Raw genomic sequence first — 11,502 nt, 5'->3', positions numbered from 1 at the left:
TCGGGGCGCAGCGGGAACGTATAAGGGATTTTGGTCGACGTCGCCTTCTGTCCGCGAAAGGCAGGGAGGGAGAAGTGCTCCGAAAGCTGGTGTTCGGCTGCCTAACCCACGGCGCCCTCCGTCGAGCCCGCTCCGCTAATGAAAAGGAGCTTACGCAACCCGTGCTGCGTGTGTTTCATGCGAATAGCCCCGGCACCTGTTGTGCAACTGTAATCGCACCCAACGCCGAGCCAGAAACCCCCTGAACATGCTGAAATGCGACAGCTCTTGCAAAAATGAGCAGTCAGGTAGCAAACGAGACCTTAGTTAATTGAGTGAACAATTAACAAGCTCACCCTTTATTAAGCACCAGCAAATTCACGTGGCAGGAAGACACTGGAAACCAGGCTTCATTATTTCCCCGCTACCACAACCACTTGTTTATTCCTGAAATCAGCTGCCTCGTTCATTACGCAGCTTCCATCTTCCGCAATACGAGAAGCAGGTATCATCTGAGACTACGGTGTCTAAACTACACAGTCCCCAGTCATTCCCAAAGCACTATTCATCCCATATTCCAACTGGTGCAAGCGTTTGGTGGGGAGGAATTAGAAACTGTATTACACTGCATGCAAGCTAGGAAGAAAAATTAATAGTATTTTATACCTGTCAAAGATCTATCTTTCCAACTATGTATTGTTTTAATGTAACATTTGTATCTATTAAAAGATAATATTTAATTAAGGATGTATTTTCGTAACTTTAATAGAAGTGACAGTTTACCTGATTCACCGTTTCTTCAATTGCTCTCATATAATGATTAAGTTCTCTGTCCATTGCAGCATATTCTAACATAACATTTTCCATACTGTTAACATCCTCTACATCATCTGCAAAACAAAATATTTTGTACATGGATGATCAGTTGTATTATTTTCAGGCAGCATTTTTTCTTTACAGATATGAAGACAAGTATTAATGCTGTGAATTTCTAAAGCATCTGTAAGGCACAGCAGGTGTTTTCAAGCTCCTCAAACATATACTTTTTTCCTATTTTGCAACTGTAAACCTTGACATTTCTTGGGTAACTTGAACAAACAGCTTACTCAGAAAGACACTTCCCTGGTTTCATGTGAACAAGAGAGAGTGTGTGTAATTTCATCTACCAACACCTAGTCATTAGGCAATCAGGATATTTTCTGCAAAAGTTATATTTCATGACTCATCACATTGCCTCAGAAATAGTCAGAAGAAACTTAAATGCCCTCTCAGTACAGTATAGTTCGCAGCTATAATTAGACCCCTTATCCCCAATAAACATAGCTACTGCAAAATCGAAACAGAGCCAGCATTTTATAACACAGGAAATAATGGAAGATTGAATAGCACTGGTGAATCAAGCAGTAAAATTTTAATTGCCGGTGAAAATCAATGAATACAGGACATGTGCTTAGTAATTCACATCCACTTTTATTCTCTTCTGCATTCCTCCTAATTTCACTCCTTTCATCTTTAACTACACCTCTGCTTTCCCATTCTAACGTTGCTGTGCATCTGCTTAGCTGGATAAGGACTCTTCATAGATGCTACAGGGCTGAACAGCCACAGCTTTATCTCCTGACACAGGGGCATGTACCACACCAAATACTGCCAACTGCGGGAGGACAGCCAGCCATGAGCTCCTAACCCATTTAGGAAATTAAGAAATTAGGAAACATAGGTTTCCACTTGTCCTACTCCCATTCATTCCTGCCCTGCAGTTTCCAGGTATAAAGAAAAGAGCTGGAAGCAGCTGGAAGCTGCAAAAGAGCCCCAAAGTCTGCTGTGCAGCATTAGGGGTTGTCATTTAATGGAGTATTCTTCTTTACAAGCTGTTTAAGTAGCCAATCTGTGCTGTTATTTTTAGGAAGAAAATCATGGCATAGCTTTTTAAATTAATTTTTTTGTGAAGAAAGGAAAATGTCTTCTGATCTGGCAAGCTAGTGCACTTCCTAAGTTGCTAACTATGTTAGTATCTTAGAGCACAAAAACCTGTCTCTGCAGAAAGCTAACATAAAGCATTGTATACGGCCATCTTAGCTTGAGAGCAAAACCTGAAACCGTTGCTGAAACACATCACTCAGGGATAGAAGCTTCATACCATATGAAACAGTGATGGATCCAGGAGACAGAAGGAAAAGTGCTAAGATATATTTACACAAAAAAGTTACATAATAAGCCATACTATTTTGTGAACATGGCAATTACAGTCATGATGTTTCCCTTAATTATATATAGGCTTGGTATGTATCCATTTTTCATTAAGTAGATGAGTGGATATTGCAGACAGAAACTTGGCATTCTTGCAACTTTCTTCTGAATAATCAGCATTTCCGTCTCCCCTTTCCCTTCCCTCCCACCCAATTTCCATATCCTATCTGGTAACTACGATCATCCTCTTTTTCCTTCCTGCTAGGAAGCATATGAAGTGCCTCCTTCAAGGCTGACACAAATGGCACTCCATGAATCACAGGAAAGGTTTGTGTAGCAAGTAACTGTCATTCTCCTCCCATGGCCAAAATGAATCATATCCACGACATAAAGAAACTACAGTGGCCTAAATCTTTTTTTTAGGGGAAGAGAAGTGCATTGTTAAAACACCAACAGAGCTGTATTAACGTCATCTTTCCTAAAAGTTAAGAAAAAGCTTTAGATAAAGACTAATAATGTTGCAACTTGAGAGATGCATTGAAATAAAGTTCAAACCAAGAGGTAGAACACCGCTCAGGCAAGAGGGACATTATCTGTAACTACATCCTGCCCTACATGCTTCAGGTACTGACCGTTCCACCCATTCACCGGCCTGTTTTAAGTCTCAGTGATGTTCACTGCTGTTTCCCTGTTGCTGTTCTTTCATGCACATGAAGTATGTTACACTGGGAAATCGCTGAATGCATCACTAACACATGATTATAGCCTGCCCTTGAAGGCATTATGGACATAAAGATAGATCTGAAGGACTGTATACAGGTCAGTCGTTGTCCATCCCCTATTTCTACCCTTTGACAGATACTAGAGTCTGTTTTCTATCTGCAGTTCAATCCATAGTCGAAGGTGCTGAGAGCTAAGAGGAAATCTCCCATGTTGTTCCCAGCCACTCATCTCCCCATGTTCTAAACAAGATTTAAAGGAAAACTTACATTACAGGCTATTCTATTTGCCTTTAAAAAACTCTTGTCATACCACATTACACACTGAAATAACCCGCTGTGCGTGGCTCCTCTGCTCCCACCACAGTCTCCCTTCCCCTGATGAGCTAAGAGCACTTCTGCCCCTCCCTGGTAAGGAGCAGATGCAGAGCAGAGCTTGGGTACACATGATGAGCAGCTGTGGGTGACTGTATGGGGATGTAAAGTTTTATAGCTCACCAAGGCAGGGATCCCAGCACCTTCAATGTTTCCTTGCAACAGACTCCACCATAGACTAACCAAAACACACAAGTTGACCTGATCTTACTAGGGAACAAGAAATTAGAAAAAAAAAGACTTACCTCTCCTCACCACCATCCCACAGCTCACTCTCCCAAATCCCACCAACCCGTTAGTTTAACAGCGCTACAATATGAAGAAGAATCAAAATTTAATAATTATGTCAGGCTTTTGAAAGATTCAGAAGGCATTGTCCGTTACTTGCTGCTACTTTTATTTCAGTTGTGAGGAAGGCAGTAGAGATGCATGGTAAAGGGATTCAAGGCACTGTCTCTCTTCCAGCAGACTGTGACCACCTTATCTGCTGAATACCCTCCAGCCAGGCTTCTGCTACAAAGCCAGCTAACTCCCCAAAGTACTCAAGCCTTTCACTCTGCAGGCCAACAACCTAGCTCAACACCAAAATCAAATGCTTTGCAAGTGCTGGATCAGTGCCCTTCTGTTATCTAATCAAAATTTATCCTAATCTTGTTCTAATTCATATCTAAGGAATGCATTCCAAACTCTCTGCATATGCTTTTAGCTACTGCCACAAAATACCATTGAAGTTGCATACTGTAGTTAAGTCTCCTTGTTATCTAGGCTAAATATGTTGAGTTTAGTAAGCATTTCTCCACAAGTCCTTACCCTCACCACCCAGAGATTATACATTTTGCAATATGACATCTTTTACTCACAGAAAGCCCAGTTCAAGGCCATAATTTTCATTTTCAAAGGCTCATGTGCATCATGTTAAAATTAGCTGGATGAATATGCACACTTCATGATTATGAATTCCAGCTCGCGTGACTTTATGAACTCTTTTTATAATGGAAACGGATATTATTCTGAAAAGCCTCGCTAAATATTAAAGAACAAAATTATATAAAGAGACTGGCAAGAGTTCAATTTCTCATTTCTAATAAGAGACCAAACTGATCATGCTCAGGTGCCTTACTGCTGATTCAAACTGTAATCACTCAGAGCTGGGTTACATATCATGAACCCCACAGTGTTAAAACAGAAGTTGCAATAACAGGATAGAGTCAAGTCAGCACTGGTTCAATACTTCCTATATTAACACCCATCTAAAATGCCACCCATTTATCCAAAACTTGCATTTCCTTCTAACATCTGAGTTCATATTTACTTTAGTTCCCTGTATACATCCACAAGTTAGCAAAATTTCTAAAGATTTTTCACAACTACCTCTTTTTCTGTGCAAAAGTTACAACATCAGTATTTGCTTATTTAGGGTATTACAGCTGTCCTGCAGCCAATACACAGCAATTCAAATAAGCATTCGCTTCCACTGCAGACTATCTCAAACACAAAATAGTCTGGAATACCATGAAATTACAGGAAGGCTCTTAGCCTACAAATATAACAGTACTTAAAATGAATGCTTAAGCACAGACAACATTGATTAACATAAATATATATATACTCTCATATCATTATAGTATTGGCTAACAAAAGTCAAACTTTCAATTTAAAGAAAACAGGACATTATCAGTTCTACCTCTTGCACTTAGGTTGCTTTGAATTTCAAGGCTACACACTGTTTTATCTGTAAAGCTCTCCCATCATTCAAGGCAGAAGAAGAATGGTATACCATTGCCCACAAATTTTGACAGTAGATTTCAGACTGTTAAAACACACGTAGCACAAACATCTGTCACTTGAGCCAACAGTGACAGCCAGTAGTAGGCAGTTGTCTTCATATACACCAGCAACAGATAAAATACAAACTTTGCCAGCAGGTTCAAGTTACGGCTGACAGCAGAGGAACACAAGCTCCTCGACTCCTTAATTTAGTTCCATCTTCTGGAAGAGAATGTACATTCTCAATTCAGGATACAGCAAATCATTTTGTTGTTGTTTTTAGCAAGTACTTCATCTTCAAAACCAAAAGTGCTAAGACACCCACCTGTGCCCCCAATTTTGGTCTACTCAAAAAGTGTTGGTAATTCAAGTTGGACAATACAACTTGAAAAAAACTATGAACCAATCCACACTCTTTAAAAACAGACTCACAAAACACTTGGAGAAGACAGTAGCAAGATGTCCCTCTACTGTCTAGATGCTTGGTAGTGAGAGGATACAGACCTATGTAGAAGACCACTGTCTTATTTCCCTCCTCTATCTTCATATACTTGAACCCTGCCATGGTCCTCCAGACTATACAGATCAACAGGAACTTAAACAGCAGATTGATTGGTTCTGTAGCACTGAGGGTGCATCTTCACTTTTCCTCCTGCAGATACATGGACAGCTCCTCAGAAAACTTTCACCAAAGGATATTTCTTTCCAAATCTCATCTCCCTGACCTGTAACATATTTTATCTATTAGGCTGCAAAAAGAGCAGAATGCTAATACAGAAACTTCTAAACTAAAAGAAATGAGAAATAATACAAAGGAACAGCAAAAGACAAGAAAACCAATTTATCTCCTGAATGCAGGTGTCCTCACAGCAAAACCAGAGAAATGGTTGAAAGTGGAATGCCCAAAAATCTCCATGGAGCCCTTTGGATAGGGAACTAACCACTGAAATTCATAAGAGAAGAAAAATTATTGCTGATTAGAAGGCCAACAACCATACAGGGAATGGCAATTGGTGGAGTAAAGGGGAACTCGGGGCAATAATTGCAAAATTTCCCTCCATGTAACAGTCAGAAGCTACTTACTGCTGAAGCTGGTCCTAAAGAAACCTCCAACTTCTCAGGAAATGCCTTAACTGGGCTGTAGAGTATTTTGAGCTGGATTTCCCTCACTGTCCCCTAATGAAGCCATTCTGCCTGCATAGAAAGCTTTCATATACACAGAGTTAGAGACCGAGCGTGCATGAGTGATTTTACAGACCAATACCTTTGCCTAGATACCAGCACTACAGTGAAAAGTAGGTATGTCTCACAAAATGAAATGACATCAATGAGAGAAAGAGAAAGCTACTCTAGGTGGCCCTGCTTGAGCAAGGGGGTTGGACAAGATGACCTCCAGAGGTCCCTTCCAACCTCAACCATCCTGTGATTCTATGATATTCCTCAATATTCAACAACCTCATCTCTAAACCATTCTTCTAAAAGATGGTTGAAAGTTAATTCAAGTTCAAGCCCTCTCAAGCAAAGAAGGAAGTTGAATCTGAGTTTCCTATATTCCATCAAAGAAAAAAATCTGAGTAGAAGGAATAAAAGCGAGAGGAGTGTGGGAGACAGGACTACTAGAACGTGTAAAGGAAAGATCAGCACAGAAGAACACCGTTAGTCGATTGTGCCCGCAGTTGTACCAGAACTATCACTTGTGAATGATTTCTAAAGTTTCATCTTATTTTCTATTTGGCTTCTGTTAAGAAATTGCAAATCAAACTACAATACTTGGATTCAGGTCAAGCATTTTGCTGTACCTAAGTCTTCTGATGTTTTATTTTGGAAACGAAAGGGCGGTGCTTTTCAGTCTAGATTTAAACATTTGTTTTATTCAGCAAGTAACTGAAAAAAAATCTTCAACTATCCATTTCTCCCTGCTTAATTATTTTTTTTTTAAAGTAAGATGAGCCAAGAGTGCCTGTTAGATTACAGACTACTCCTGACAAAAAAAAAACTCATCTTGTGTTACAAGCCATTTCTCTGTAGGCTATGGCAGTCTGAAATGCGAAGAGACAAGATTCAGTGACCCAGGAGGCTCCTGCCAATCCCATGGAAATGAAACCCAAGTACATTATATTGTAGAGAGAGTCAGAATTTCAACAGCGAGTGCCCACTTTGAAACATCTCAATTGCTGAATGCCCAGTTTGAAACACCTCAAGGAGCCAGCATTTCCAGCGAGTGGGTGTTGCACACATTCTGAAAACAGAGTCATCTCAGAATGGGCACAGAGAAGCTGAGGCACCCAGTATTACTAACCACTTTTGAAAATAACTTAACCATATTATTCTATAATAAAGTAATCATGAAACTTTTGCTCAACATGAAACTCCCTTCAACTCCATTGCCAGCAGAACTAGGCCAACAGTGCTTTTGAAAGCAACTTCCTTACAGTACTTTTTTTTCTTCAAGACTACCAGGGGAAGGCTAAAAAGTCATAATGATCCCAGTTTAGACTTCAGAGCAGTAACAAAGATCTGTCTTACCAGGTATTTCTGTCACAGTATGCAAACAGACTGCAAGGTAAAGAAGGGCAATATCTCCCAACACCTGTTGACACTGTGGTAATACCTAATGAAATAAACAGGATTCTCACAGAGAGTTTGATTTAGCAAAACACTCCAACATGTGCTGACATGCTCTGCTGTACAAAATCCAAAGTAAAATATTATTCAACACAAATAGAGATGGTTTAATTTAGGCTGAGGCACACAAATAATAAGACGACATCAACTAATCTCTCATACCAGTAAACAGAGTTTGCTATGGAACAGAAAGAGAAAAAAGTCTTCATATCATATCTATATATTTTTTGCTACTGTAACCTCTATATTTGGTGCCACACATACAGCAACAAGACATGAATCAGGTAGTATGTACACACTTCCCCAAATAAAAATGGATGCTTGCTTGACTAAGTATTAAGGCCCATACAATTCCCAGGCTACTTCCCTCCCTTCAGACAAAAGAGACCAGCACCTGACCATCATCTCTTTTCTCCTTAGTAAATTCCAAGGTCACGGTGAGGTTAATCTCTATTTCACCATTTAAGACCTACTTAATTTTGCAGAAAGACCAATTATAGTTAACAAAGAGTGTAACTAGTAAGCAGGAGCACTGAAGGGAAGATAAAGCATTTACAAGGTGCAGCAGTTTTGAGAAGCAACTGAAGCTCTCCTCTGTCGTAATTCTGTATCAGTTTCCTGGAATTATGGTGACATCCATCCAGAGCTACTGTGCTCTGTTCAACAAATGAGTACATCAGCATTCCTCAACACTATTTACACCCACAGGCCCAAGAGGAACAGAAACACAAGTTACATTGACAGACAGGCAGCAAGAAAACACCGAGGCTGAAGTTCATGTACCTTTTCTTCAGCAACAAAGGGAGTTTCACAGGTCATTTCCCCAGGCACTCATCCTTGCTGTTCCTCTGTGTTCTTCCCCTGCTGCCCCTCTGCTAGGACAATAGGACTTTTCACAGGGTTATACTATAAATTGGATTAATGAAGCAAGCCAAGCTAAAAATAGCATTCCGTCCTCCAAAACCAAACCAAACCAAACAAACCCAAACCATGGTATTCCAGTAATAGAATCTGAAGTGCAGATATACAAACAGATGTACCAGTACAATTGAGGGGGTGGCAAACAGTAGCAGGGTGGAGTTGGGGGGGAAATAACTTCCTAAGCCAACTTGTTTGCCAAGAAAAAGGTAGAGGAACCATGCCTGTATTTTCTAAGCAAGTACAAGGCATATGTTACCTTCACACAGAAATCTGACCAATCTCTCACAGATTAAATAAAAAACCCCTCTCTATTTTCCTAACTCTATATATATATATCCCTCTCTTCTCAGTGGATTTCAACATATGATGAAATTAAGGTTGAAAACAACATTCACTAATAATTTTAATGGGAAAGGATTTTCCTATGACTAACAAGCTTCTTGCCTGTGGAGGCATGGGCATGCCTTCACCACACAATAGCGCATGGTTCAGAGCCCCGAGCTGCTGCTGACCTTGCCTTCCTCAGAATGAGAGATGGGAGGGCTGGGAATATTTAAAAAGAAGGGGACTACTGCTGTCCTCCTTCTACCCACTTTCTCCTCTCAGAACTTGATATGGTAACATTAGAATTTGGGCAAAAATTTTCTTGAATTATTTTTCCTCACAAGGAACAGTTAAATATTTGTTAAGGTGTTGTAATTGCTACTCTTTGATCCCTCAGAACACTTTCTAAAACTGCTATTTCAAATGAAGTATTTTATTTCAAGACTTTTAATAGGCATTTACAATTTCCATAAAAGGTTCACAGGCTGCTTTATCTATGATTTCCACTGGAGAGGAATACCAGCAAAATCATTTTTTTATGATTCCAACAAGTTCATTTCCAACTTGTTAGAATTTTTTTTTTTTAAGAAGCACAATTTCTTCTGCATCACACAAGATCTCTACTTACGTGTTATGAGTTCTACAGAGATAATCTACCCCTGTTTTGTTTACAAATCAACAGTATTAATGCTTTCTTTTGTCAATAACCAATTCTTCTCTTATTTTAAATTGCATTGACAGGTGGAAAATAAGTATTTTACTGTGAAGTGCAAGTCTGTCTCTAATAAAAGGCATGATTGCTGTTATCCAGCAGTAAACAATACAATTAGGTTTTTAATGAAAAAACTTTGTTTGTGTTAATGAACCTATTATATTTCTCATCTCAGAGAAGCTCATTCAAAGTGCACCTTCATTAAACTAAATGCAGTAGTTACTTAGAATTTCCACCATTTGGGGGAAACAGGAAATGGGTTGGAACGACATTTCAGTAAAAAAAAAAAATCAGTAAAGATAGGAAAATAAACCCTTTTCACCCAAGACCTTCAAAATTCTCAGAAATATTACTTCTCTGTCCAGAATTGGAGGCAGCCTACCTCAGAGACCAAGCTAACAAGCCCTCATCAGAGCTTATTTAATTAGATATAATGGTTCAGTAAATGCAACTGTCTTGGTTCTGGGCTCAAGCTACCATAATATTTGAGGCTGGTGCAGATGTATCAGATTCAAAATCTAATTGCACAGACTAGACATGCTGTATGTGGCACCACAAGAAACATGAGTCACATCATGCATCATCAACAGCCTGGCCAGAAAATAGGGCCATGACACAGGACAGAGGCATGGGAGAGTCGCCTCGCAAAAAGACAAGAGAGTGCAGTTTCAGTACAGAGGCAGTCTCACTCTTGGTCCCTCGTTGCACACTCCCTTCATAGTTCACAGGTGTCAGTACTAGTGCTTGTGCATGAATTGCTCAACAAACTGGTCCCACTAAAACTGAGAGAGCTGTTCTTTCTAACGCAAGCAAAGTCCAATTACCAGACTGCAGTGTGCATGAGCTCTAGTACAGGTTAAAGCAGCAGAACACGTACCAAACAGGAAAGTAAGACCAAGACTATACTTCACTTCAAGACAATCCAGCACCAACCTATTTCGTCTCAGTTCAGTGGTCATAGTTATATTCCCACACAAAAAGAACACAGAATCCAAACTAAGCTTTCATAACCGACAGCAACAGCTTCATGCAGACACAAATGAACGCACTTCCAGCACTGAAATTTTAACATTATTGACATAAAATTAAACAGCTGGGGGAGGAAAAATGCTAAAATATGTCTGGTTTTTAAATGTCAGATATTTTGATTAGATACTTCCAAACATAACTTTTTTTTTTCTCTGAACCCACAGTCTCCCATTCTAAGTTTTTATATTTCTGCTTCTACAACCCTTGGTGCTACTGACTTCAGAATCTAGAGAAGTTAATCAGTAGCCCCAGAGCAAGGCTGGACTTCAGCTAACTAGCCGGAAAACTAGCTGTACTGCAGCTGCAGCAACAAGCAGCTCAAGGTGGGAAAACAACCCAGTTTTATAGTCAGCTTTTTAGACAAATCTGGCTGGCAGGCAACTCCACGTTCTACACCACTGTGGACAGAGCAGTGATGTGTCTTACAACAGAGCTGACACTGCTCCACATACATAAAGGAATAAACAAAAGATAAATCAGATTCCTAATATACAGCTCACATTGGAAAGTTTGGGGGTTTTAAATCAGAAACACTGATCTGTTAGATTATCAGAAATGGGAAGGTTAGTAAAAATAGATATGAGTATCATCTCTGAAGTTAATTGTTTGTTGAAAATGTAGATACTTCCATATGCTTTGGATATTTTCCAGTTTCTGTTGAAGAGAGCTAACAGACAGAACACAACCAAGGTTAAAGAAGTCTAGAAAACCAATGTCTCACGCAAGCAAAGGTCAAGTGACATCCAATTCAGCATGAATCACATATTGATATGGTACTTGAAGTGCTAACCATGTACCAATACTAAAGCTAGGACTTTCAGAGCCCATAATTCCTCGATATGACCAAAAAAAAAAAAAAAA

The 11,502-nt window shown here is 39.6% G+C and overlaps 1 long non-coding RNA gene across 1 annotated transcript in view; it reads right to left on the bottom strand.

Moving 5' to 3' along the window:
- Positions 1-757: 757 nt before the first annotated feature.
- LOC103916374 overlaps positions 758-11,502 on the bottom strand; it is a 29,087-nt gene continuing 18,342 nt past the window's right edge. Inside the window, exon 3 of the long non-coding RNA XR_663579.1 lies at positions 758-869. This is a non-coding gene — a long non-coding RNA (uncharacterized LOC103916374). The remainder of the gene's footprint in view (positions 870-11,502) is intronic.

The sequence above is a fragment of the Pygoscelis adeliae genome, unplaced genomic scaffold (genome assembly GCF_000699105.1).
Source record: "Pygoscelis adeliae isolate BGI_AS28 unplaced genomic scaffold, ASM69910v1 Scaffold103, whole genome shotgun sequence".
Taxonomy (NCBI): domain Eukaryota; kingdom Metazoa; phylum Chordata; class Aves; order Sphenisciformes; family Spheniscidae; genus Pygoscelis; species Pygoscelis adeliae.
This window is presented reverse-complemented; position numbering and strand designations above follow the sequence as displayed.